Source organism: Erpetoichthys calabaricus, chromosome 4, assembly GCF_900747795.2.
Source record: "Erpetoichthys calabaricus chromosome 4, fErpCal1.3, whole genome shotgun sequence".
Classification (NCBI taxonomy): Eukaryota; Metazoa; Chordata; class Cladistia; order Polypteriformes; family Polypteridae; genus Erpetoichthys; species Erpetoichthys calabaricus.
In genome coordinates, this window is record NC_041397.2 from 314,580,043 (window position 1) to 314,604,560 (window position 24,518).

General features: G+C 45.6%; 1 protein-coding gene and 1 long non-coding RNA gene across 3 annotated transcripts in view; both read left to right on the plus strand.

The window, feature by feature from the left end:
• LOC114641152 (uncharacterized) overlaps positions 1-24,518 on the plus strand; it is a 513,154-nt gene that overhangs the window by 19,775 nt on the left and 468,861 nt on the right. The window lies entirely within an intron of this gene.
• LOC114641157 (uncharacterized) lies at positions 8,226-8,762 on the plus strand. Its single transcript, XR_003714272.2, has 2 exons — positions 8,226-8,366; positions 8,473-8,762. It is a non-coding gene; the product is annotated as an uncharacterized LOC114641157 (long non-coding RNA).

Below are 24,518 nucleotides of genomic sequence, written 5' to 3' on the forward strand. Positions count from 1 at the left end.
TTAATTCTGAATGTGCTGATGGAGTGTCACATGAAGTTACTCATTCAGTCGTCATTCCACTTCACTTGGTGACACTGATGTCACTCACCTCATTTCCTTTTCTTTGTTTCCAGCCACACCACCAACAGAAAACATTAAGAAGAATGTCAGGAGCTGTGGCTCTGATCCAGAGGTACCGTTACTATGACAGGCCCAGTTTATATAGTACCTTTTTACTGGCGAGCTACTTGTTGTATGGCTTTACGTGTCTGTTGAGGGAACTCCTCTTAAATTTGTGTTCACTGAGGGGTCCAAGCATCAGAGTCTTTGCTGCTAATAATGTTGGCTCATTCCCTGCCATCCCTCCTTTGTCTGCTCCCCACATTTCATTATAAAGCCACAGCGATTCTAAAGACATTTTGTGATGAATGCCACATCTAGACCCCTTTAGGTGAACTTTACGCCCAAATGCTCAGATGGTGAGCAGTGGTCCACTCTTCACAATTCACTTTTCTTCAGTCTGTAGTGGTCCTGAGGTGCTCAGATTCACACTAGCAAATCAAATCCAATTTTATTTGTCACATTCAAAATTTACACACAGGACAATAAGGTATGAAGTGCTTAGCTGCTAAACTCCAGGGCATTAAATTAATACTTAACTTTATAATACCAATAAAAATCATTTTATTTAATGAATGCAAAAGCATGCATTATGTTGGAATTATAAAACATGTGATAAATAAATTAAAAAATAATACCTTAATAATAGTAACTTTAATAGTCGAATATAACAGAAATGGAAATTATGTGACCCCACTGCATGCTGGGACATGTAGTTCCCCTCAGGCAGTGCTGCCACAAGTCAGTGCCTGTCATTTTAGGGCCACTATTAGCCGTCACCTGTCTGATGTGCTCTTGACTCTCTTGGCCTCATGTACTCACACTACTCGACTATTTTAAATTACAGTGGAACCTCGGTTTTGCAAGCATAATTCGTTCCAGAAATGTGCTCGCAGTCCAAAGCACTCGTATAACAAAGAAATAATGGAAACTTAGATGATTCGTTCCACAACCCAAAACTATTCATATTAAAATGATTAATACAAAATATAAAGTAAAAATACATAAAACAAATTAACCTGTGAGTGAGTTTCTAAACTCTGGTGGGATTACACCTAACGGGACAACACGCGGAAGAGCGTTCCAAAGCAATCACAGTCTCCCAGCGCTGTAGCAGTTCGCCGTAAAAGCAAATCCGAAAAGACATGCTATAAGCGCCTGCCGTCGATGGGTGATACAAGGAACAAGGAACATTATAAATGCGCAAGGCACAGTATTACTTGGGCATGGCCCTGCCTGACTGCTGTGTCTGTGTATAGGAGAGTGGCAGATCCCGCTACAATAGATAGATACAATAAATAATATTAAATTAAAGAATGATAATAATGCAGGTGAAAAACAGACAATAACTTTGTATAATGTTAAATGTTAACGTTTACCCCCCCGGGTGGAATTGAAGAGTCGCATAGTTTGGGGGAGGAACGATCTCCTCAGTCTGTCAGTGGAGCAGGACGGTGACAGCAGTCTGTCTCTGAAGCTGCTCTTCTGTCTGGAGATGATCCTGTTCAGTGGATGCAGTGGATTCTCCATAATTGATAGCAGCCTGCTGAGCGCCCTTCGCTCTGCCACAGATGTTAAACTGTCCAGCTCCATGCCAACAATAGAGCCTGCCTTCCTCACCAGTTTGTCCAGGCGTGAGGCGTCTTTCCTCTTAATGCTGCCTCCCCAGAACACCACTGCGTAGAAGAGGGCGCTCGCCACAACCGTCTGATAGAACATCTGCAGCATCTTATTGCAGATGTTGAAGGACGCCAGCCTTCTAAGGTAGTATAACCGGCTCTGTCCTTTCTTGCACAGCGCATCAGTATTGGCAGTCCAGTCTAATTTATCATCCAGCTGCACTCCCAGATATTTATAGGTCTGCACCCTCTGCACACAGTCACCTTTGATGATCACGGGGTCAATGAGGGGTCTGGGCCTCCTAAAATCCACCACCAGCTCCTTGGTTTTGCTGGTGTTCAGTTGTAGGTGGTTTGAGTCGCACCATTTAACAAAGTCATTGATTAGGTCCCTGTACTCCTCCTCCTGCCCATTCCTGATACAGCCCACGATAGCAGTGTCATCAGCGAACTTTTGCACATGGCAGGACTCTGAGTTGTATTGGAAGTCCGATGTATATAGGCTGAACAGGATCGGAGAAAGTATAGTCCCCTGTGGCGCTCCTGTGTTGCTGACCACAATGTCAGACGTGCAGTTCCCAAGACACACATACTGAGGTCTGTCTTTAAGATAGTCCACGATCCATGCCACCAGGTATGAATCTACTCCCATCTCTGTCAGCTTGTCCCTAAGGAGCAGAGGTTGGATTGTGTTGAAGGCGCTAGAGAAGTAAATAACCGCACTGTTGCTGTTTCAAGCTGAATAAAGTTGGTGGTGCAATATGGGGACTTGCATGTCACAGCACACACACGCGTGCGCGCATGCACGCACACACACAGTCACAATGCTGTAGTAAACAGTATACGCGTGTACGGATGTTGACTATATGAGTGAAGCACGCCGACTCAGACGGAGAATAGGAGATGATTACCCACAATCCCGCAGTGAGAGAGAGAGAGAGAAGTACCATCAGCTCAGTTGTGATCACATGACGTTCAGCAGACAAAGCCTATACATACTACTCATATTGCAAGACCTCGCTCATTTATCAAGTCAAAATTTATTAAAAATTTTAGCTCGTCTTGCAAAACACTCGTAAACCAAGTTACTTGCAAACCGAGGTTCCACTGTACTTATTAAAGAACGTTTTGTTGGCCATCACAGGCTGTCCTCCACTAGAAGGAGAGTTTGCAGTTTTGTCACTCATTGAGTCAACTGTCATTACTTTTGTCACACGTCTACCTGAATCAAATCCATCTTCTGCACCATGATGTAATTGAAGGACATGTGCAAGCCACTCCGAGGGTGATTGGGGTGCTGGGCTGATTGCACATCGATGTTCAAATGTGGGCACATTGGTCAAGTGCTTCAGTTTATGACATTGATGATCAGTGCCATGAAGAGGAACTTGTATGGTGATATCGAGGAAGGAACACTTTTTTGAGAATCTAGATAGCTGGAGAGGAAACGGTCAAGGAGTAAACCAGATGGCAATAGCAACAGCAACATGTGAGACAGGAGACGGAGCACCCGGGCACCAAGAGTGAAGTGACTAGCGTCCCGTGGGGTGATCCTATTGAAGACTGTAGCAGCAGGGGCAGTGCACGAACCTCCCATGCACCCTGATAACACCTTGCTAGCGTACGGGATGATGGAGGTCTGGCTGTGAGCATCCTAGAGGATGCCAGTTGAGGCAATCGGGATGGGAGTCAGGATAGGTGGTCCTAGTAGTCATATCTCTGCAACTTGAAAGACCCTCTGGTAACGAGCTGGGAAGGTGCATGGTGAAGGATGTGCTGGGCTGGCTGAGGGAGAACTTGCTGCTGATATGGTTTTACCTGGACTGGAATGACTGTTTGGATCTGAAATTTAGAATTGTTGGTTTTATCCTGGTTGTTATGGATTAATAGCCATCCCTCACGACTAGTGAAACAGGACAGACTTTAAAAATCAATAAACAGGTATCTCTAACTAAGTGGAGGCGAGGAACACTCCAAAACACAGAGGTAGACCAACTTGAACGGAGGCTGGCGCATGAGTGAGGAGGGTCCTTCCCTGCTCCCTACTCCTGACGTCACATGTCTTCCTCACCTCTGTCTCTGATTAACGGAAATAAATCGCTCCTTCAAGTGAACTATGACTCTTAGTGCAATGAGAGAAGTCACAAAATCATCCGGAATGTTCTAGCAAATTATAGAAAAAACCCAATCTAAATCTGTGAAGTAGTTCTCTCGTGAAAAGTGGACAGACATACAGACAGATGTTGGTTATTATATATAAAGATATATTTATATTTATATATATATATATATATATATATATATATATATATATATAGAGAGAGAGAGAGAGAGAGAGAGAGAGAGAGAGAGAGAGAGAGAGAGGGAGAGAAAGTTACATGTCAACTTCCTAATCAGCCGACAGATGGCGCTTCAATAAACGTTCTGAGCGTCAACTTGATGAAAACATAAATACAAGACGACAAGATTGTTACAGTCTGCTTTATAAACTGCTCAAAAAATGAAAGGACCACTTTGAAAACACATCAGATCTCAATGGGAAAAAAATGAATTCTGACTCTCTCTACTGGTATGGACTGATATGGTGATGTGTGAGGAACGAAAGGAAGGACATGAAAATGATCTACCGACAGACAGAGGGCTGAATTCAAAGACACCCCGAAAATCAAAATTGAAAGACTGATGAGGCAGGCAGGCAGGCAGGCGAGTCTATTTTGCTGAAATTGTACTCAGCAGTTTGTAACCATCCATGTGCTTGTATGCATGCCTGACATCGTCCTAATGAGACGACGGATGGTGTCCTAGGGGGTCTCCTCCCAGATCTGGACCAGGGCATCACTGAGTTCCTGAACAGTCTGAGGCGTCGGATTGAACAAAACATAATGTCCCACCCAGAGGTGTTCTATTGGATTGAGATCAGGCGACTGAATATGGGGGTGTGGGGGCGAGGGGAAGGGAGTCAATGGTATCAATTCCTTCATCCTCTCGCCACGAGGCCGGGCATTGTGGTGCACCAGGAGGAACCAACATAGGTTCTGACAATGGGGCCAAGGATTTCATCCAGATACCTAATGGCAGTCAAGGTGCCTACTGTTGTCTATCCTGTAGAGGTCTGTGTCTCTGTCCCTCCATGGATATGCCTCCCCAGAGATACCATCACTGACCCACCACCAAACCAGTCACTCTGAACGATTTTACAGGCAGCATAACATTCTCCACGGCTTCTCCAGACCCTTCCATGTCTGTCACATGTGCTCAGGGTGAACCTGCTTTCATCTGTGAAAAGCACAGGGCGCCCATGCCAGTGGTGGACCTGCCAATTCTGATATTCTATGGCAAATGCCAATCGAGCTCTACGGTGCCCACTAGAGGACATCAGGCCCTCAGGCCACACTCATGAAGTCTGTTTCTGATTGTTTGGTCAGAGACATTCACACCAGTGGCCTGCATGCTGGAGGTCATTTTGTAGGCTCTGCCAGTGCTCATCCTGTTCCTCGTTGCCCAAAGGAGCAGATACTGGTGGGTCCTGTTGATGAGTTAAGGACCTTCTATGAGGGGCCCAGTCCAGCTCTCTTAGAGTAACTGTCTGTCTCCTGGTATCTCCTCCATGTCCTTGAGACTGTGCTGGGAGACGCAGTAAACCTTCTGGCAATGCCATGTATGGATGTGCCATCCTGGAGAAGTTGGACTTCCTGTGCCAGCTCTGTAGGGTCCAGGTATCGCCTCATGCTACCAGTAGTGACACTGAGCGTAGCCAAATGCCAAACGAGTGACAAAACAGATGAGGAGGGAAAAAATGTCAGTGGCCTCCCTCCAGCTGTTAAACCATTCATTCCTGTTTTGGGGGTCGTCTCTCTCATTGTTGCCCCTCTACTGCACCAAAGCAGCTGAAACTGATGAACAAGCCCCTCAGCAACTTAACTGAGCAGATTAACAGCACAGAAGTCTCATTGACTTGATGCTATACTCTCATTAAAAAGGGGTCCTTTCATTTTTTTGAGCAGTATAAATGTAATGAATTATTATTATTATTATTATTATATACAGTATAAGATTTATTTATTCACTGATTTATTTATTAATGCACAGCAGTTTTTGGATGCTGTTTTTTGTAAATAAAAGCACCAAAGCACTTCCACCTACCTCTTGCTAACTGTGTGTCGCCATTTTCCTGGCTCACCTCGGTATACGATATTATCGACGATCCCAGGTTCAAACTGCCCAGGACCGTGGAGCCAACCTGGACCATCCCAGCATTGCTTACCTTAGACAAGCCCAGAAGGTGATGCCTTACACCCCCAGTCACACATGCGTGACTGGTGCCCTGATGTCATCTGCTCCTCTTTATCACAGTGCACTAACTCAAGGGTTACACAAATCTCCCCTCTGAATTTCAGCGTTTCCTCTAACATAGGTATGACTGCTGATCCTAATGTGATGTGGGAGACTTTCTGTGACAAGACCATGAAGGTTGCTGAGGGTTGTGTTGGTGTTACCGGTGTTCCCAGAAGGAGGTGTTTCATCTCGTAGGGCACCCTGGATATCATCGAGAGGAGTCACAGCGCACAGCTCAATGGCAACTCTGGTCTGTACCGGGAACTGAGAGGGATGGCTGTGAGGGCTCTAGGGCAGATAAAGAGGTGTTTGTTAGAGGAATCTGTGAGCAAGTGACACACCATCTGTGGGCTAGCGACCCACGTCCTGCTTACAGAGGAATCGAAGCATTACGCACATCTGAATCTATTCCTCGGAGAGTTGCAGTCAGGGCAGCTGATGGAATGGTCCTTATGGATGACACTGCAGTTGTGACCCACTGGGATGGCTACTTTGAGCAGTTGTTCAGAGCTGATCCTCCGGCTAGGATGTTGGATATCTCTGGGTCCACGGTTCTTGAGGCTGATCCTCCAATTAGCTGTGAACCACCCAATCTCACTGAGATGGCACAGGTGGTGAACCATCTGAGAGGGGGGAAAGGCTGCAGGGATCTGTGGTATCTGGGATGAACTTCTCTAGGCTGGTGGTAAGGCTGTCCTCCTGGCATTGCAAGCAATCTTTGCTTCCATTTGGGAGACTGGCATCATCCCAACTGAATGGAAAATGGGACTTGTCATCCCTAACTGGAAAGGGAAGGGTGATCGCCTGGATTGCAGCAACTACAGGGGGATAACACTGCTCTCGGTGTTGGGTAAGGTCCTTACTAGGGTCGTCCTCAATAGGATCCGTGATCACTTGTTCACCTACCAGCAACCGGAACAGTCTGGTTTTACGCCTAAGACGTCTACCATCGACCGCATCCTGGCACTGAGGGTTCTCATGAAGTGCAAACATGAATATCGGCAGAGTTTCTTTGCAGCCTTTGTTGATTTTTGCAAAGCGTTCGACTCGGTTGATCAAGCTGTCCTGTGGGACATCCTGAGTGTTTGCAGGATCCCCTCGAGGTTGCTGGATGTCATGGCCGGCCTGTACACTGGTACTGTGAGTGCTGTGCAGAGTGGAGGCCGGACCTCTGTGTTTTTCCCAGTTGATTCTGGGGTTCGTCAGGGGGGTGTTCTGCTCCTACTCTGCTCAATGATTGTGTGGACTGGGTGTTGGGCAAGGTCGTGGGGTCCAGCGGCTGGGGGGCATCTGTTGGTGAAGAAAGATTCATGGACCTTGACTTTGCTGATGATGCTGTGATCTTTGATGAGTCAATGGAGGCTCTGATCGGGGCGCTCAAGAGACTGAGTGAGGAGTCTGAGTGTCTGAGCTTGTGAGGGTCCTGATAAAAACTAAAGATCCAGGCCTTTAATGACCTCTTGGGCATGGCCATCAGCAGTGTGTCTGTCTGCAGAGAGAGTGTAGACCTGGCGAGAGGTTTACTTACCTCAGCAGTGACATTCATGTCTCTGGTGACACTTCCTATGAAGTCAGTAGACAGATTGGGAGAGCATGGGGGGTCATGAGGTCGCTGGAAAGGGGTGTGTGGTACTCCTGATATCTCTGCAAAAGGATAAGGTCCAAGTCTGTAGGGTTCTGGTGCCCCCTGTTTGTGAGACATGGACACTATCCATTGACCTGAGATGAAGACTGGACTCCTTTGGTGCTGTGTCTCTCCAGAAAATCCTTGGGTACCGTTGGTTTGACTTTGTGCTGCTCATGGAGTCCCGAATGAGGCACATTACCTGCATTGTGAGGGAGCGTCAGTTACGGCACTACGGACATGTGGCGGGTTTCCCCGAGGGTGATCCAGCTCGTAAGATCCTCATTGTTGGGGACCTGATTGGCAGGTACCAGGCCAAGGGGTTGCCCATGTAACACCTGGCTGTGACAGATAGAGGGTCATTTCCGGAGGGTGGGACTGGACCTCGTGTCTGCCTGGGGGGTTGCAAACCGGGATCCCGAGTTGTTTCTTTGTGTAGTGAGTGCGGCAACACACCGTACCAGTGCACACTCCCCAACTTGACTTGACTTGATCTCTAACATACAAATTGTTGCCCTGAATTCATAAGCTGAACAGGGGAGCAAACAAAGCAAAGAAAATGAGAAAAAGTTTCTGCTTAACACTGCAACCAACACAAATGAGCCGATAAGCAAATACTGCTGAATTACATTCATTTGGTGTCATCTTTGTTTCAGGAGACTGCTACACAACTAGAGGATGACTATCAGGTAAATGTAATTTTAGAAGAAATCAAACACAAAATTCAACTTTGCGTAAAAGGAAATGAGGCGACGGTGACTTGTTTCCTTTATTTTTATTTTCGTTTTATTTCAGACACTGTCTCATAAGGACAGGGCCGTATATGAAGTGTGCGTCCTTCAAACAAACACAGGAATTAAGTGAGCGGCGGATGTCGAGTTCTTCACGTCTGCCTCTTTGGACTCCCAACACTGCATTGACATGAAGACACCAGCCTGGCTAAGCTGTCTGAGCAGCTTTAACTTTTATAGGACTTACCTGGTGGCCAGTTCTGCTTGCCTTCTGCTCCTTTTCTTGGTCTTATTCTTCTTCTGGTTTTGTTCCTTTGACATTCTCTCATTTCTCAAATAAAAGCATTAATCCTACATGACTACAGTTTCTTAACTCTTCTAGAGCGGATGCCGACTTTTGTCGAAATTCAGGGGTAGAGGATGGTATCAGCTCGCTGATATGTTTTAGTTTCACTCTCTTTGCTAGAAGGAAAGTTAGCTTCAGTGATTTGACTTTGATTTCCTTCACGTGAAGGAGTAGAGTAGAGCAAACAACCTCTAAAATGCATCAAACATCCAGCGAGTGACCAAAGCGAACGTGCAAAGCAAAGCACTCCGTGGCTGCCATTTTATGTATTATCGCTGAATCGGACTCTGACATGTCAGATTCTGATTTTGATGCAGGTGGTCAAAGAAACGAAAGTGAGGTACCAGCACCAGCTGATCGTAGTGCTGAACATGTTCACATACTGTAGCTAATGTGCCTACGGCAACATTCGCCTAGAAGGACACCACCAATAAGTACAAATTGCATCGCATTGTGGCTGCCACCACCACACGAAGATAGCCAGGCAGCCGGACCAACACGGCATTCCTTCTGGCCTTCAAGAAGCTGCCAGAGACAACAAACAGGTGCCGATAGCAGCCACAGCACAAGCAACAGACATTTTATGCTGATTTATGTGTGAAACTGTTGCTTTGTGTGCAGTAAAAATATTCAGCGCTCAAAGAGTTAATTGATTGGTTTCGTTTTCAGTATCACCAGTGCCCAGTCCTGCAGGAACCCGACAAGATTCAGTCATGGCATCACCGCGCTGGTCCAGAGCCCATCACACCTGCAGGCAGTGGCGTGGAGAGGCTAGAAGATACCCGGGGGCAAACTCCTTGATTGTATGCCCCCTAAGGTGGGGTGAATGGTAAAGAAGGCATATGAATATTATAAAGAAAGGCATACAGTGGACCCTTGACGTACTAACTTAATTCGTTCGCGAGGGCTGGTTGTAACTCAAGTTGGTTGTAAGTCAAGACTATTTTTCCCATAAGAAATAATGTAAATACCCATAATGCGATCCGAACCTCCCACAGCAACACTTACTTAACCTTTTCATTATAAAAAAGGGTTGTATAATGTGCATAATTTACCAAAACACCAATAATTTTTCTAATGTACTAACCAAAAAGTTATAAAAAGTGCCTAGCCTACCAGAAACAACAATTTCATACTGTACTCACCATTCAATTTTACATCTTTGGGCTGCAGGAAGGGAGGAGGAGGAGAATGAAATGGAAGGTGGTTATTGTTTGGAAGGAGCCTCCTTATACAAATATTTTCTTTGTAAAATTGTCGAGATGATGGATTTTGACATGCTGTACATATTAGCGAGATCGATCACACGAACACCTCCCTCATATTTCTGCACAATTTCCTTCTTCGTTTCGATTGTGATCGCTTTCTTTACCTTCATTACCTTCTCCTCCTTCCTTAGCAATTATCGAAAAAAATTATATAAATCACTGCACTGACCGAAATTACGTCCACAAACACAATGTATCTGGGCTCCGACTGACGCTTACTAACACTCTCGGCTGTTTGTTTACAATCGCACAAGCGGATACACGTGACCGCATTCAGGTCGTAACGCAAGATGTTGGTTGTAAATCTAAACAAATATTTTGGTCGTAAAATCAAGTTGTTCGCATGTCAGGTCGGTCGTATATCAAGGGCCGACTGTATTAAATAAGAAATAAACACTTATTCAAATTAAATATTCATTTAAGTCTGTTTCCCCAAATTAGATCTCTTCTCTGAAAACAATTGTACTCCTTCATTTTCTACATCATCTGTGAGGAATTCTTTTACAATGCCGAAAAAAGCCAGGATGGTCAGATGCTCTTATGACATGGAAGATCTTAGATGAGTTTTGATTAGTTTCAATTTTGCTGCCTCGCAGTTAGGAGACCTGGGTTCTCTTCCCGGGTCCTCCCTGTGTGGAGTTTGCATGTTCTCCCCATGTCTGTGTGGGTTCTCCCACAGTCCAAAGACATGCAGGTTAGGTGCACTGGCGATTCTACATTGTCCCTGGTGTGTGGGTGTGCGCCCTGCGGTTGGCTGACGCCCTGCCTGGGGTTTGTTTCCTGCCTTGCACCCTGTGTTGGCTGGGATTGGCTCCAGCAGAACCCCATGACCCTGTAGTTAGGATATAGCAGGTTGGATAATGGATGGATGGATCTTTCACAACTTGTGATTGGAAATGAGATGATAGTAAGTAGTAATCTGTACGAAATGCAAATCGTGGGAAAGACAGGCCTTCCAAACTGTGCTAACCACTGGAGAGCATCCTCAGGATCAAAGGAAACTGTATTTTACCTCCCAGAATGTTTTTTTTGTATTTAAATTTTTTTTTTTTTTTTGTGGGCAGTATTGCATCGTTGGGCAAAAACCGTGGTCATACGCCCCGCCTTTGTTCGGTACGGTCATTGTGCGGGGCCCCACTGTACATGCGAAAATCTCAAAATGACTGACATTTGCTTCTGATGACTCCCGTCAGGAAGGAATACAGTTGGAAATTATTGAAAAGAACTTTACCTCTCTTTCGACAAGTCATAGTCTGGAATTAAAAACGATAAGTTACTGTTAAATTATTACTAAATGAGCCCTTTCAGCTTGTCATTGACAGAAGTTTGATTAGATATATAGATAGTGTGGCACGCGGCTGGGGGTCAGACCCGGCCAGGACGCCTGGAAGGACTGGGTCATGGCTTATTTATCCTCCGGGCCACGAGGGGGCAACCGCCCTGGAGTAGAAGAGGCCCACGGAAGGGGAGCAGGGAGGCTCAAGACCGCTGGGGCCTCTGGTCACCGCCAGGGGGTGCCCTGAGCCTCATGGAGCCCGGGATTTATTCACTTCCGCCACACCCATGGAGGACGATCCTTCCAGGGTCACCAGGAGTGCTTCCGGGTGCTCTCCTGATGCTTCCACCACACCAGGACGTGACGTCAGGTAGAACACCTGGAGCTCATCCGGGTGAGGATAAAGGGAGCCACCTCCCTCCTGTCATGGAGCTGGAGTCGGGAGCAGGAGCAGGACGAAGCTCCTGGAGAGAGAGTGCAGGTGGCCCAGGGACAAGGAGAGAGAAGGCCCAGGAGAAAGGTGACTGGGGCTAGAAGCACATTGTTGTGGTGCGGGACTGAGTTGACTAGTGTGTTGTGGGAAGACAAATAAAGCATATTATTGATAAAGATGCGGTGTTGGTCTGATAGTGTCTGGGCAAGTATCACAATAGATAGATAGATAGATAGATAGATAGATAGATAGATAGATAGATAGATAGATAGATAGATAGATAGATAGATAGATAGATAGATAGATAGATAGATAGATAGATAGATAGATAGATAGATAGATAGATAGATAGATAGATAGATAGATAGATAGATAGATAGATAGATAGATAGATACTTTATTAATCCCCAAGGGGATATTCACATACTCTAGCAGCAGCATACTGATAAAAACAATATTAATTAAAGAGTGATAAAAATGCAGTGCAAGTTAAAAAATGCAAGGTGGAGAGTGCAAGGCAGGTATAACAGTCATATTGTATAATGTTAACGTTTACCCCCCCCAGTAGAATTGAAGAATCGCATAGTGTGGTGGAGGAACGATCTCCTCAGTCTGTCAGTGGAGCAGGACAGTGACAGCAGTCTGTCGCTGAAGCTGCTCTTCTGTCTGGAGATGATCCTGTTTAGTGGATGCAGTGGATGCTCCATAATTGATAGGAGTCTGCTCAGCGCCCGTCGCTCTGCCACAGATGTCAAACTGTCCAGCTCCATGCCTACAATAGAGCCTGCCTTCCTCACCAGTTTGTCCAGACGTGAGGCGTCCCTCTTCTTTATGCTGCCTCCCCAGCACACCACTGCGTGGAAGAGGGCGCTCACCAGAGCCGTCTGATTGAATATCTGCAGCATCTTATTGCAGATGTTGAACATGCCAGCCTTCTACGGAAGTATAGTCGGCTCTGTCCTCTCTTGCACAGAGCATCAGTATTGGCAGTCCAGTCCAGTTTATCATCCAGCTGCACTCCCAGGTATTTATAGGTCTGCACCCTCTGCACACAGTCACCTCTAATGATCACGGGGTCCACGAGAGGCCTGGGCCTCCTAAAATCCACCACCAGCTCCTTGGTTTTGCTGGTGTTCAGTTGTAGGTGGTTTGAGTCGCACCATTTAACAAAGTCCTTTATTAGGTTCCTATACTCCTCCTCCTGCCCACTCCTGATGCAGCCCACGATAGCAGTGTTGTCAGTGAACTTTTGCACGTGGCAGGACTCCGAGTTGTATTGGAAGTCTGATGTTTATAGGCTGAACAGGACCAGAGAAAGCACAGTCCCCTGCGGCGCTCCTGTGCTGCTGACCACAATGTCAGACCTGCAGTTCCCAAGACGCACATACTGAGGTCTGTCTTTAAGATAGTCCACGATCCATGTCACTAGGTATGAATCTACTCCCATCTCTGTCAGCTTGTCCCTAAGGAGCAGAGGTTGGATGGTGTTGAAGGTGCTAGAGAAGTCCAGAAACATAATTCTTACTGCACCACTGCCTCTGTCCAAGTGGGAGAGGAATCATTGTAGCATGTAGATGATGGCATCCTCCGCTCCCACCTTCTCCTGGTATGTGAACTGCAGAGGGTCGAGGGCGTGGCGGACCTGTGGCCTCAGATGTTGAAGCAGCAGCCGCTCCATGGTCTTCATCACATGTGACATCAGGGCGACAGGCCTGATGTCATTCAGCTCACCAGGACGTGATACCTTTGGGACTGGGGTGATGCAAGATGTTTTCCAAAGCCTCAGGACTCTCCCCTGTTCCAGGCTCAGGTTGAAGATGCGGTGTAGAGGACTCCCCAGATCCAACGCACAGGCCTTCAGCAGTCGTGGCGATACTCCATCTGGACCTGCTGCTTTGCTGGCACGAAGTCTCCTCAGCTCTCTGCTTACCTGGGCTGCTGTGATTGTGGGTTGGGGGAAACTCTCTCTTATGCTGGTATCAGGAGAAGGATGGTTGGAGGGTGCAGTATTCTGAGGTGAGAGTGGGTTAGGGTGGTCAAACCTGTTAAAGAAGTTGTTCATCAGGTTTGCTCTCTCCACGTCTCTCTCGATGGTGGCACCCCGCTTCGAGCTGCAGCCAGTGATGACCTTGATCCCATCCCACACTTCCTTCATGCTATTATTCTGCAACTTCTGCTCCAGCTTTCTCCTGTACTGCCCCTTTGCCTCCCTGAGCTGGACTCAGAGTTCCTTCTGCACGCTTGAGCTCATGCTGATCACCGCCTTTAAAAGCCCTTTTCTTCTGGTTCAAAAGGCCCTTGATGTCGCTTGTAATCCATGACTTGTTGTTAGCATAGCAGTGTACTTTTCTTACTGGAACTACAATGTCCATACAGAAGTTGATGTAGTCAGTAGTGCAGTCAACAACCTCTGCCTCAGGGGACCACTTCCTGAATGAGCATGTGGCTTAGTGGCTGCTGGCTCCCTTTATAAGCCACCTGGAAGTGCTTCAGGTGCTTGATTGCTCATTTCTGGGTGCACTTTCGGGTGTGGCGGAAAAACTACCCACACTGGCTCAGGAGCCACTGCAGCACCCCCTTGTGGCACACTTGGACCCCAACAGGGCTGAAGAGAACTCCATCTCCCATAGGGCCCTGGAGGTATCCGAGGCACCACTGCCACACAGGGGGGCTGCCATCTAGCGTCCCGTTGGAGGTATTGTACAGCCCATGCCTGCTTCCCTGGACTATATGCAGAACAGGCGTCCTGGCCGTCCACCACAACAGCTTCCTGCCAGTTGATTTTAACCTCATTTTAATGGATTATTTATATATATATTTATACATTCACTGACACACCTTTTTATCGATTATTTATTTATTGGACTACTTTCTGAGCACTGCACTTTTTGAACACTGGCTTTGCATTTGAAACAATTGTTTTTTTAATAAAAGCACTGATCACTTTTACACCACCCCCTTGATTCATGTGTGTTTTGTCCTCATCGGCCATGCTAACCCGGTTACGTTATCGACGGTGTCGAGTTTAAGAGGCTCCCGTGATAGAAGAGGAAGCCAGCAGACAGCCCGCATCGTCAGAGACCTCCACACTCAAATGACCAAGCGGTTGTGTCTGATGTTTGCCACAACTCTTGTCACACACATGCGCATGGCAGGCAGGTAGAAGGACCAAAAGAAGGCAATTCCACGCCGGGGGGCCAGGTGGTGGTGGGGTGCAGTAAACCTTTTTCTTTGATTTCTGCAGACCAGACATGGGAAACTCTGCCTGATTCTGATGACGTCACTTCCAGGTCTTGCCCTAAAACATCACTTCCAGGTAACCCTCAGATAATGTCCCTTCCGCGAACCTGTTTTAAAAAGCCAGCCATTCTCCATTTGTACTCAGTTCTGTTGTGTACACTTCTCTGTTACCTAATCTTCTTATTTGCATCCTCCGAAAACCATGATGCAGGTTGAAGCCTTTCTTAGATTAGTGGACTACTATCGCCGGTTTGTGACCCGTTTCTCCGAGAGAGAGCGGTGCCCTTGAAAAATCTCACAAGGAAGAGGAGTCCAAATCATGTGGTATGAGATGCTAAATCTGAAACTGCATTTAGTGATTTAAAGCAGGCCCTTACGTCATCTCCAGTATCGAAAGTGTTTCCTTACCTTTTATCCTCTAGATGGACGCTTCAGACACAGGTCTTGGAGCCTTTCTAAGCCAAAGCGTCGATGGAGTTGAACATCCCATCATGTTCCTGAGTTGGAAACTGTTGGACCGGGAAACCAGGTATACGGCCGTGGAGCGGGAGGCCCTGGTGATTAAATGGGCGATCGCTCAGCTGAGGTACTACATCTTAGGCTGCGAGTTCACCCTGGTGATGGACCATGCACCTTTATAGTGGATGGCCTTGCACAAGAAGTCGAACCCACGAGCCATGAGGTGGTTCTTGGACCTACAGCCTTACAAATTTTCGGACATTTACCACCAGGGTGTCCTGCAAGCCAATGTTGATGCCCTTTCTCGGTGTTACGACCTCTCGGCCAGGTACGACTGACCCGAAGAAGGACCAAAAGAAGGTAATTCCACACCACAGCAGGGGGTGGCAGGGTGCAGTAAATCTTTCTCTTTTTTCTCTGGAGACCAGACACGGGAAATTCTGCCTGATTCCAACAACATCACTTGGACTCAACCTGTACACTTCTCTGTTACCTAATCTTCGTATTTGCAGTCTTATTCAAATATATGGGTGGCTGCCTGCCCAAACCTCCTTTTGGTGTCACATGAACACAAGAACATATTACATTTTATAAACATGCTTGTTTAGTTAATAGCTAAGCTGTCCCAATATCTCATCCAGATTCTTCATAAAAGGCTGTCAAGGTTTCTGCTCCAACTACATGGCTTGGTAGTTTCTTCCAGATAACTCCTTCATAAGAAGTGCTTCCTGACTTCAGCCCTAAATGCGCTTCTCCTTAATTCCAGCTGATGTCCTTGAGTATGTGAACTCACCATTAAGTTGAAGTTTATCAATACCTTGGAGGATTTTGAAGACCTTGATTAGGCCCCCATATTGTCTCCACTGCTCAGGCTAAACAGCTTTAGTTCTCTGAGTCTGTCACAGTACGACATGTTCTTAAGTCCCATGATGCACGTGGTTGTTCTCCTCTGCTCAGCTTCAAGTGCTGCTGTGTGTTTCTTGTAGTGTGCTGGCCAGAACTGCTCACAATACTCCAGATGTGGTCTCACTAGTGCATTATGTGGTCTGAGCATAACGTCCCTTGACTTAAATTCAACAGTTTTTATGATATAACCTAACATTTATTTGTTTTTTTAATAGCTTCTGCACATTGCTTAATAATAATAATAATAATAATAATAATAATAATAATAATAATAATACATTTTATTTATATAGCTCCTTTCCCATGCTCAAGGCACTTACAGAGTTTAAGAAAGAATGACAGGGTATACAGTATTTAGCATTGAACTAAACCAGATAAATAAATAAAGAAGATTAAGACAGTAAATTCAGAGAAAAAGTCTAACAGACAACATAATTGTTGTTTGTTAAATGGTGAGATTCAAACCACCTACACCTGAACACCAGCAAAACCAAGGAGCTGGTGGTGGATTTTAGGAGGCCCAGGCCCATCCTGGACCCTGTGATCATCTGAGGTGACTGTGTGCAGACCTATAAATACCTGGATGATAAATTGGGCTGGACTGCCAACACTGATGCTCTGTGCAAGAGAGGACAGAGCCGGTCATACTTCCTTAGAAGGCTGGCGTCCTTCAACATCTGCAAGAAGATGCTGCAGATGTTCTATCAGATGGTTGTGGTGAGTGCCCTCTTCTATGCAGTGTTGTGCTGGGGAGGCAGCATAAAGAAGAAGGACGCCTCACACCTGGACAAACTGGTGAGGAAGGCAGGCTCTATTGTTGGCATGGAGCTGGACAGTTTGACATCCGTGGCAGAGCGACGGGCGCTGAGCAGACTCCTATCAATCATGGAGAATCCACTGAATCCACTGAACAGGATCATCTCCAAACAGAGGAGCAGCTTCAGCGACAGACTGCTGTCACCGTCCTGCTCCACTGACAGACTGAGGAGATCATTCCTCCCCCAAACTATGAGACTCTTCAATTCCACCCGGGGGAGTAAACGGTAACATTATACAAAGTTTTTGTCTGTTATACCTGCATTGTTATCACTCTTTAATTTAATATTGTTTTTTATCAGTATGCTGCTGCTGGAGTATGTGAATTTCCCCTTGGGATTAATAAAGTATCTATCTATCTATCTATCTGTCTATCTATCTATCTATCTATCTATCTATCTATCTATCTATCTATCTATCTATCTATCTATCTATCTATCTATCTATCTATCTATCTATCTATCTATCTATCTATCTATCTATCTATCTATCTATCTATCTATCTATCTATCTATCTAATTAATGGTCTCGCGCACACACACACACACACACAGGTTACATGAGCATCTTGACATGGAGGTAAACTGAGAGAAGGGTAATAAAGTCAAGTAGAGCTAAAAGCCTTCCTGAACAGATGAGTTTGGAGTTGTTTTTTAAAAGGAATTCATGGAGTCAGCTGACCTGATTAATGTCGGTAGATCATTCCAGAGTCTGGGCGCTATACAGCTGAAGGCCCTGCTGTCACCCATGGAGTGTAGATTAGTGAGGGGCACAACAAGATTACCAGAATCAGAAGACCTCAGTGGGCAGACAGGCACATAGTGATGGAGAAGGTCACTAATGTAGTTTGGCGTGAGGTTATTTAAGGCTTTGTAGGTTATTAGTAGGATTTTATATTCGATTCTGTAAGACACAGGGAGCCAGTGAAGACAGAGCAGGATGGGTGTGATGTGCTCGCTGTTGCTGGTCCGTGTCAGGACTCTTGCAGCCGAGTTTTGAATAAGCTGGAGCTGTGATAGAAGATTAGAAGGGGCACCTGCCAGTAGGGAATTACAATAATCGATGTGGGATGTGATAAAAGCATGGACAAGTTTCTCAGCATTAGAGAAGGAGAGGAAGGAGCGAACACGGGATATGTTATGGAGGTGAAAGTAACAAAGTTTCTTAATGTGATTTATGTGGGCGGAATAAGAAAGGGAGGAATCAAAAATGACACCAAAATTCTTTGCAGTAGAGGCAGGTCTGATGAGATCACCGCCAAGATGGACTGGGAAGGAGCTCATTTTATGAAGTTGCACTTTAGTCCCAATTTACAGGAGTTCAGATTTGTTGCAATTTAATTTTAAAGAGTTCTGCTCCATCCAGGTATTAATTTCACTAAGGCAGGTTGTGAGCTGAGAAAGCTCTGATGAAGTTCCACTTTTAACACTGAAATAGAGTTGAGTGTCATCTGCATAAAAATGATAACCCAGTCCAAAGCTACGAATAATATGGCCAAGGGGAAGCATATAAATACAGAAGAGCAGAGGACAGAGGAAAGAGCCCTGAGGAGCTCCTTGTGTGACTGGCGCTGAGCTGAATCTGCTGTCATCAAGACTAACAAACTCTTGCCTATCAGTCAAATAGGACTTGAACCACTGGAAGGCAGTGCCAGAGATACCCAGCATGTTCTCCATTCTGGACAGTAGAATGCCATGTCTGACCTGAGTGTCAAATGCTGCACTGAGGTCTAATAGAATCCTTGTGCTAACACAAACCCTTAAAAGCTTTTCAGAGGTTGCTTCCTGTAGGACAGTCTCTCCATCTTGTATTTATAACTACAATAAACTGCATTTTCCAAGTGGTCGCCCAACCTGGTATGAGGCTGTTGTATGACATGACGGCAGGCTCTCTGTCTCTGCCTTGTTCTTGCTCTCACTGTCCATTTTGACCTAAATGGCTAGTATCCAAATTCCTAGCTGGACAAACTGTGTCCATCCAGAAGTGGCCTGACGCATCGAGGTCAATCAGCTCCATCCTACCCCGTAAGATGAGAAGGAATGAGTTTATTTAGCGTGGGCTCAGTCTGGCCAGTATGCTAGACCAGTGGGTTGAGTCTTGATGAACTCAAGGGTAGGGCAAAGCTGGCTGAGCTCTGCAAGATGAAAAGAAAAAGCTGATGACGAGCATCTGTGGTGAGCTGACATTTGTCACAAAAACCACAGCTGCTTCACCCCATCACGTTCTCATTGCACAGTAAGGAGGGGTGTGGTTCACTGTTGCCTGCAGACACTCCTTATTGTACCGCTCTCCAGCCCTTCGACAAACAAACTGCCTTCTGCTACAGCCAAATATTTCAAATTTTGACTCATCAGTCCAGAGCACCTGCTCCCATTTTTCTGCACCCCAATTCCTATGTTTTCGTGCATACTTGAGTCGCTTGGCCTTGTTTCCATGTCAGAGGTATGGCTTTTTGGCCGCAACTCTTCCATGAAGACCATTCCTGGCCAGAATTCTCTGGACAGTAGATGGGTGTACCTGGGTTTCACTGGTTTCTGCCAGTTCTAAGCTGATGGCACTGCTGGACATCTTCCGATTTCGAAGGGTAATAAGCTTGATGTGTCTTTCATCTGCTGCACTAAGTTTCCTTAGCGTCTACGATCCTCAACGTTGCCCGTTTCTTTGTGCTTCTTCAAAAGAGCTTGAACAGCACATCTTGAAACCCCAGTCTGCTTTGAAATCTTTGTCTGGGTGAGACCTTGCTGATGCAGTAGAACTACCTTGTGTCTTGTTGCTGTGCTCAATCTTGCCATGACATGAAACTGTCTTCCACAACCTCACCTGGGTAGCAGAGTTTGGCTGTTCCTCACCCAGTTTTAAGCCTCCTACACAGCTGTTTCTGTTTCAGTTAATGACTGTGTTTCAACCTACGTGTGACATTGATGATCATTAGCACCTGTTTGGTAGAATTGGTTGATTGCACACCTGACTAGAATCCTACAAAATCCATGACTTTGTGCAAGTGGACCAATAAGAATTGATGCTGGTTTGAAGGCAAAAGGTAGTAACACCAAATATTGATTTGATTTAGATTTTACTTTTGTTCGCTCACTTTGCATTTTGTAATTTGATAACAATAAACAATCATTATTTATATTTCTGAAAGCATTCTTTGTTTACAGCATTTTTTCACACCTGCCTGAAACTTTTACACAGTACTGTATATATATATTCATTGCATTCGTAGTCTGAGTCCTGACCTGATTGTATGGGTAGTTACCTACGAGGTAACACATGTGGTTGATCTGCCATTTGGCAAACATCCACCACGGTGCCCTCTCAGTTGCGAGAAGCAGATCATAGAATGTTACATGGTTAACTGTCAAATAATGCAAAGAGTACGCGACATGTGTTTCGCCCTTATTTGGGCTTATCAGGCGTACGCACTCTACTGCTCCCCTTGCGAGGATCGAACCTCGGACATCAAGCCTCTTTACATTGCGCCACGGTGTGTGGTTTGTTTATTTGACAGCCTGGAGATTGGGGTAATTATATTCATAGCATTCATAGTCTGAATCACAATCTGATTGTCAAATAAATGAACCACACGCCGTGGATGTTTGCCGACTTGCAGACCAACCACAAGCATTACCTGGTAGGTAACCACCCATACAATCAAATTGTGATTCAGGCTACGAATGCTATGAATATAATTACCCCGATCTCCAGGCTGTCAAATAAACGAACCACACACCATGGCACAACATAAAGAGGCTTTGCCGCTGACGTCCGAGGTTCGATCCCTGAGAGGGGTGCAGTGAATGTGTACACATGATGAGCCCAAAATAAGGACGAAACACGTGATGCATACTCTTTGCATTATTTGACAGTGAACTATGCAATATATATATATATATATATATATATATAGCCACATGCAACCCCCCCCCCCCCCAGCTGCAGAGTGTCCTCTTTATCACCAACTTAAATCTGGTCACCCTAAAGGCTTAAATGACGATAACATTGTGTTAACACAAACCCCTAAATGCTTTTCAGAAGTTGCTCTCTATAGAACAGTCTCTCCATCTTGCAATTATTAAACTTTTATGGGATTTATTAAACTGTTTTGAGCAATGTCAAAGTCAGAGAGGCGAGATTGCGTTGGTTTGGACATGTGCAGAGGAGAGATGAGGGGCATATTGGGAGAAGGACACTAAGGATGGAGCTGCCAGGCAAGAGGAGAAGAGGAAGGCCTAAGAGAAGGTTTATGGATGTGGTGAGAGAGGACATGCAGGTGATGGGTGTGACGGAACAAGATGGCGAGGACAGAAAGGTATGGAACAAGATGATCTGCTGTGCAACCCCTAACAGGAGCAGCTGAAAGAGAAACAAGAAGAAGGCATCTATCTGAAGAATTCAGTTTTCTAGAAGGATCCTGAATAATTTATAGGTGTTGCCATTTTGAGATATTACCATTATTGGTTACTATGGTAATCTACCCAGAATGCTCCAGGAATATGTGACTCTTTTTGAGCAACAGTATAAAGATTGGCCAATCAGTGGCGTCACTAGGGTAGGGGTCACCCACTGCAGTAACTAACCAAGACCGAATTAAGACCACCAAGAGCCCCTTGGGTGACTTGATGAACAGAACTCCTTAACACAGAGCTGATCGTGTTTTAAATAATGCAGTGTGTGGAGTTTTGGAGAAATCAAATTAATTAATTTAAAAATCTGTTTTTTTTAATGATGGTAATGCCTACAGTTTTGAGTCTTTTGTTTTAATAATATTTTCTTTAAAGGTCTTTCATTCATTTTCTAAACTCCTAGAGATTCCAGCACCTGGAGATATGACCCGTTGACACCTCACACAGGCCACCCTTGGCCTCTGATTTTCCTTGTGTCATCCTGTCACACTTACATTAATGTAACTAAAACACTGGGGAGCTGCTAAGACAAGACTGTCAGATCAGAGGGTGATATACTTGTTTCCGACTTATTTTCAATTTATTTACCTATTGTAAAAGATACAACGGGAGAAATATAAAGAAGGATGGGCTCCCGGCAGGGATAACCCTGTTTAACTGCAAGATGAAGTGAGGAGAAACTGATACAGAAACAGTCGTCAGTTGGTATCTCTCTAGGTCAGGGGTTCATTTGGTTTAAGTATGGGGTGGGCGATTGATGAGCATTCTCAGGTCTTATAATCTTCAGTGGCCAGAAGAGGATGTAGCAAACATAGCATATCTTCATAATAAGATCTATATTGGTGTTGGACTTCACTAGAGTTTGCTTCTGCCAAGCTCTTAATCAATTTTTTTTACACTGAATTAAAATAATATAAATTTAGGTGATATATATTTTTTTTATTTTATCATCAAGTGAAACAATTGATTAAATTGTTTTCCTCAATCATTTCTCTAGTTTTAGAAGCACCTTCTACTCTTCACTCTCCTTGTCTTCAGTATGCCTAGACTCTGTTTGTTTTTTTCCCAATATATTCTGTCTGGCACTGTTGTTGTATAGTTAACTGGACTTTTATTTTGTTTTTTCTGTCCTCCCTGGCCATCGGACCTTACTTTTATTCTATGTTAATTAGTGTTCCCTAATTTTAATTATTTATTTTGTCTTTTTTCTCTTTCTTCATCATGTAAAGCACTTTGAGCTACATTTTTTGTATGAAAATGTGCTATATAAATAAATGTTGTTTTTGTTGTTGTTGAGGACACTCGGCCATTCATTTCAGACAATTAATGGCATGTGGACACTCAGTTGTTTCCATTAAGTACAGTTAGTGGGAGTCCCTCTATTCCCTGCTCCCCAGTGGTCCCACGAGTCCTCCTTGGTGATTTCAACACAAAACACCAAACCCAAAAATTTCTCAGACACCCATTTGGGCGATCCCCACAAGATGGTGTCACCTGGTATTATCCACACTCCCTGCACCACCTGTACAGTAACCAGAACTTTCTGGGATATCCGAGGTTAGGACTGAAACAGCGTTTCAGATGTTCTCCTGGTCAGTGAACTCGCTGCTGGAGTTAACGTCTTGAATTATCGACTAGCATTTTGAACTTGACGACAGATCGGTTAGACTTTGGTAGTGGCATTGGCTTTGACTTTTTGACTCTGATCTCCTGATCCTTTTCATGAAGAAGTTCTCACTGTCTCCTTGTAAATCAGCACATTGGTCACCTCATTGGACAATTCTGAGCTTTGCTCTTTATTTCAATATTTTCTTGCTTATGATGGTGATGGTGAGTGAAAAGTAAAGAATTCCAGTGTCCTCTATCCAGTACTACTTGACCATCTATAACCTTTGGGTTCAAATGTTGAGTTTCATTTAAATGTTGCTGTGGGGTAGAGCCTGGACACAGACAGGTAGACATGATGTTTTCACCACACACGTTTATTTTACACCATATACAATAATCAAAGTGAGCACAAACCCAGTGCCGTATCACCAATCACCCCTTAAGTCCTGGCCTTTCACAATGTCTTTCACTGTCTCTGGTCCGCCTCCACTCCTCTCCTCCGAGCTCTGTCCTCTTCCACCCGACTCTAGCTCCCGAATGGAGGGAGGCAGCCCCTTTTATTGCACACCCGGATGGGCTCCAGGTGCTTCCCGACACTCCCCTGTGTGGCGGATGTGCCGGCTGTGCACCCGGAAGGACTCCGGGTGTCCCCGATCCTCTTCCCCCTAGCATTTCCGGGTGTGGCGGAAGTGCTGAGGTCCAGGGCTCCCGAGGCATCAGGGCGCCCCCTGGCAGTGACCAAGGGCCCCTACAGGGTTGGGCTTCCAAGCTTTGCACCCGTGGTCCCCAACACAACCAGGGCGGTCGCCCCCTCGAGGTCTGGAGGAGGCACAAGCCCTCCTCCGGTCCTGCTGGGCACCACCCCCAGCCGCATGCCACAGTTGCCTACCTAGAACTGATTTCCTGCTTCCATGACTATTGTCCCCATTTTTCGCATTTCCTTAATGGTCCACAAACTTCCTCACTGTGGTCCAGTGGTGGGCGGATTCACTGTTTATGAAGCTGCATCTTTCCCATGGTTATAAGCCCACCGTTTGGGTACTGGCTACCCCCTTAGATCCCTAGTGCAGGTCCAAATGGACAATGCATATGCCCACTGACAGCGCTGCTCAATAACTCCAACATGTAGAAGATGAGGCCGATCATTTATAATGAAGAGTGCTGGATGTTGTCTTTTATCCATTTCTAGGCCTCCTGAGCCTGAGCCTTCACGTCTGGAGCATCACAGTGTCATCTCACCCTGGGGGCTGTGTGTCACTCACCTGCCCACTCTCTTGTCTAACTGTCTATAATGAAGTGAGGATGTGGTACAGGCAGCAGCATGGCCAGCCACCAGAGCCCGTGCTGAAGAC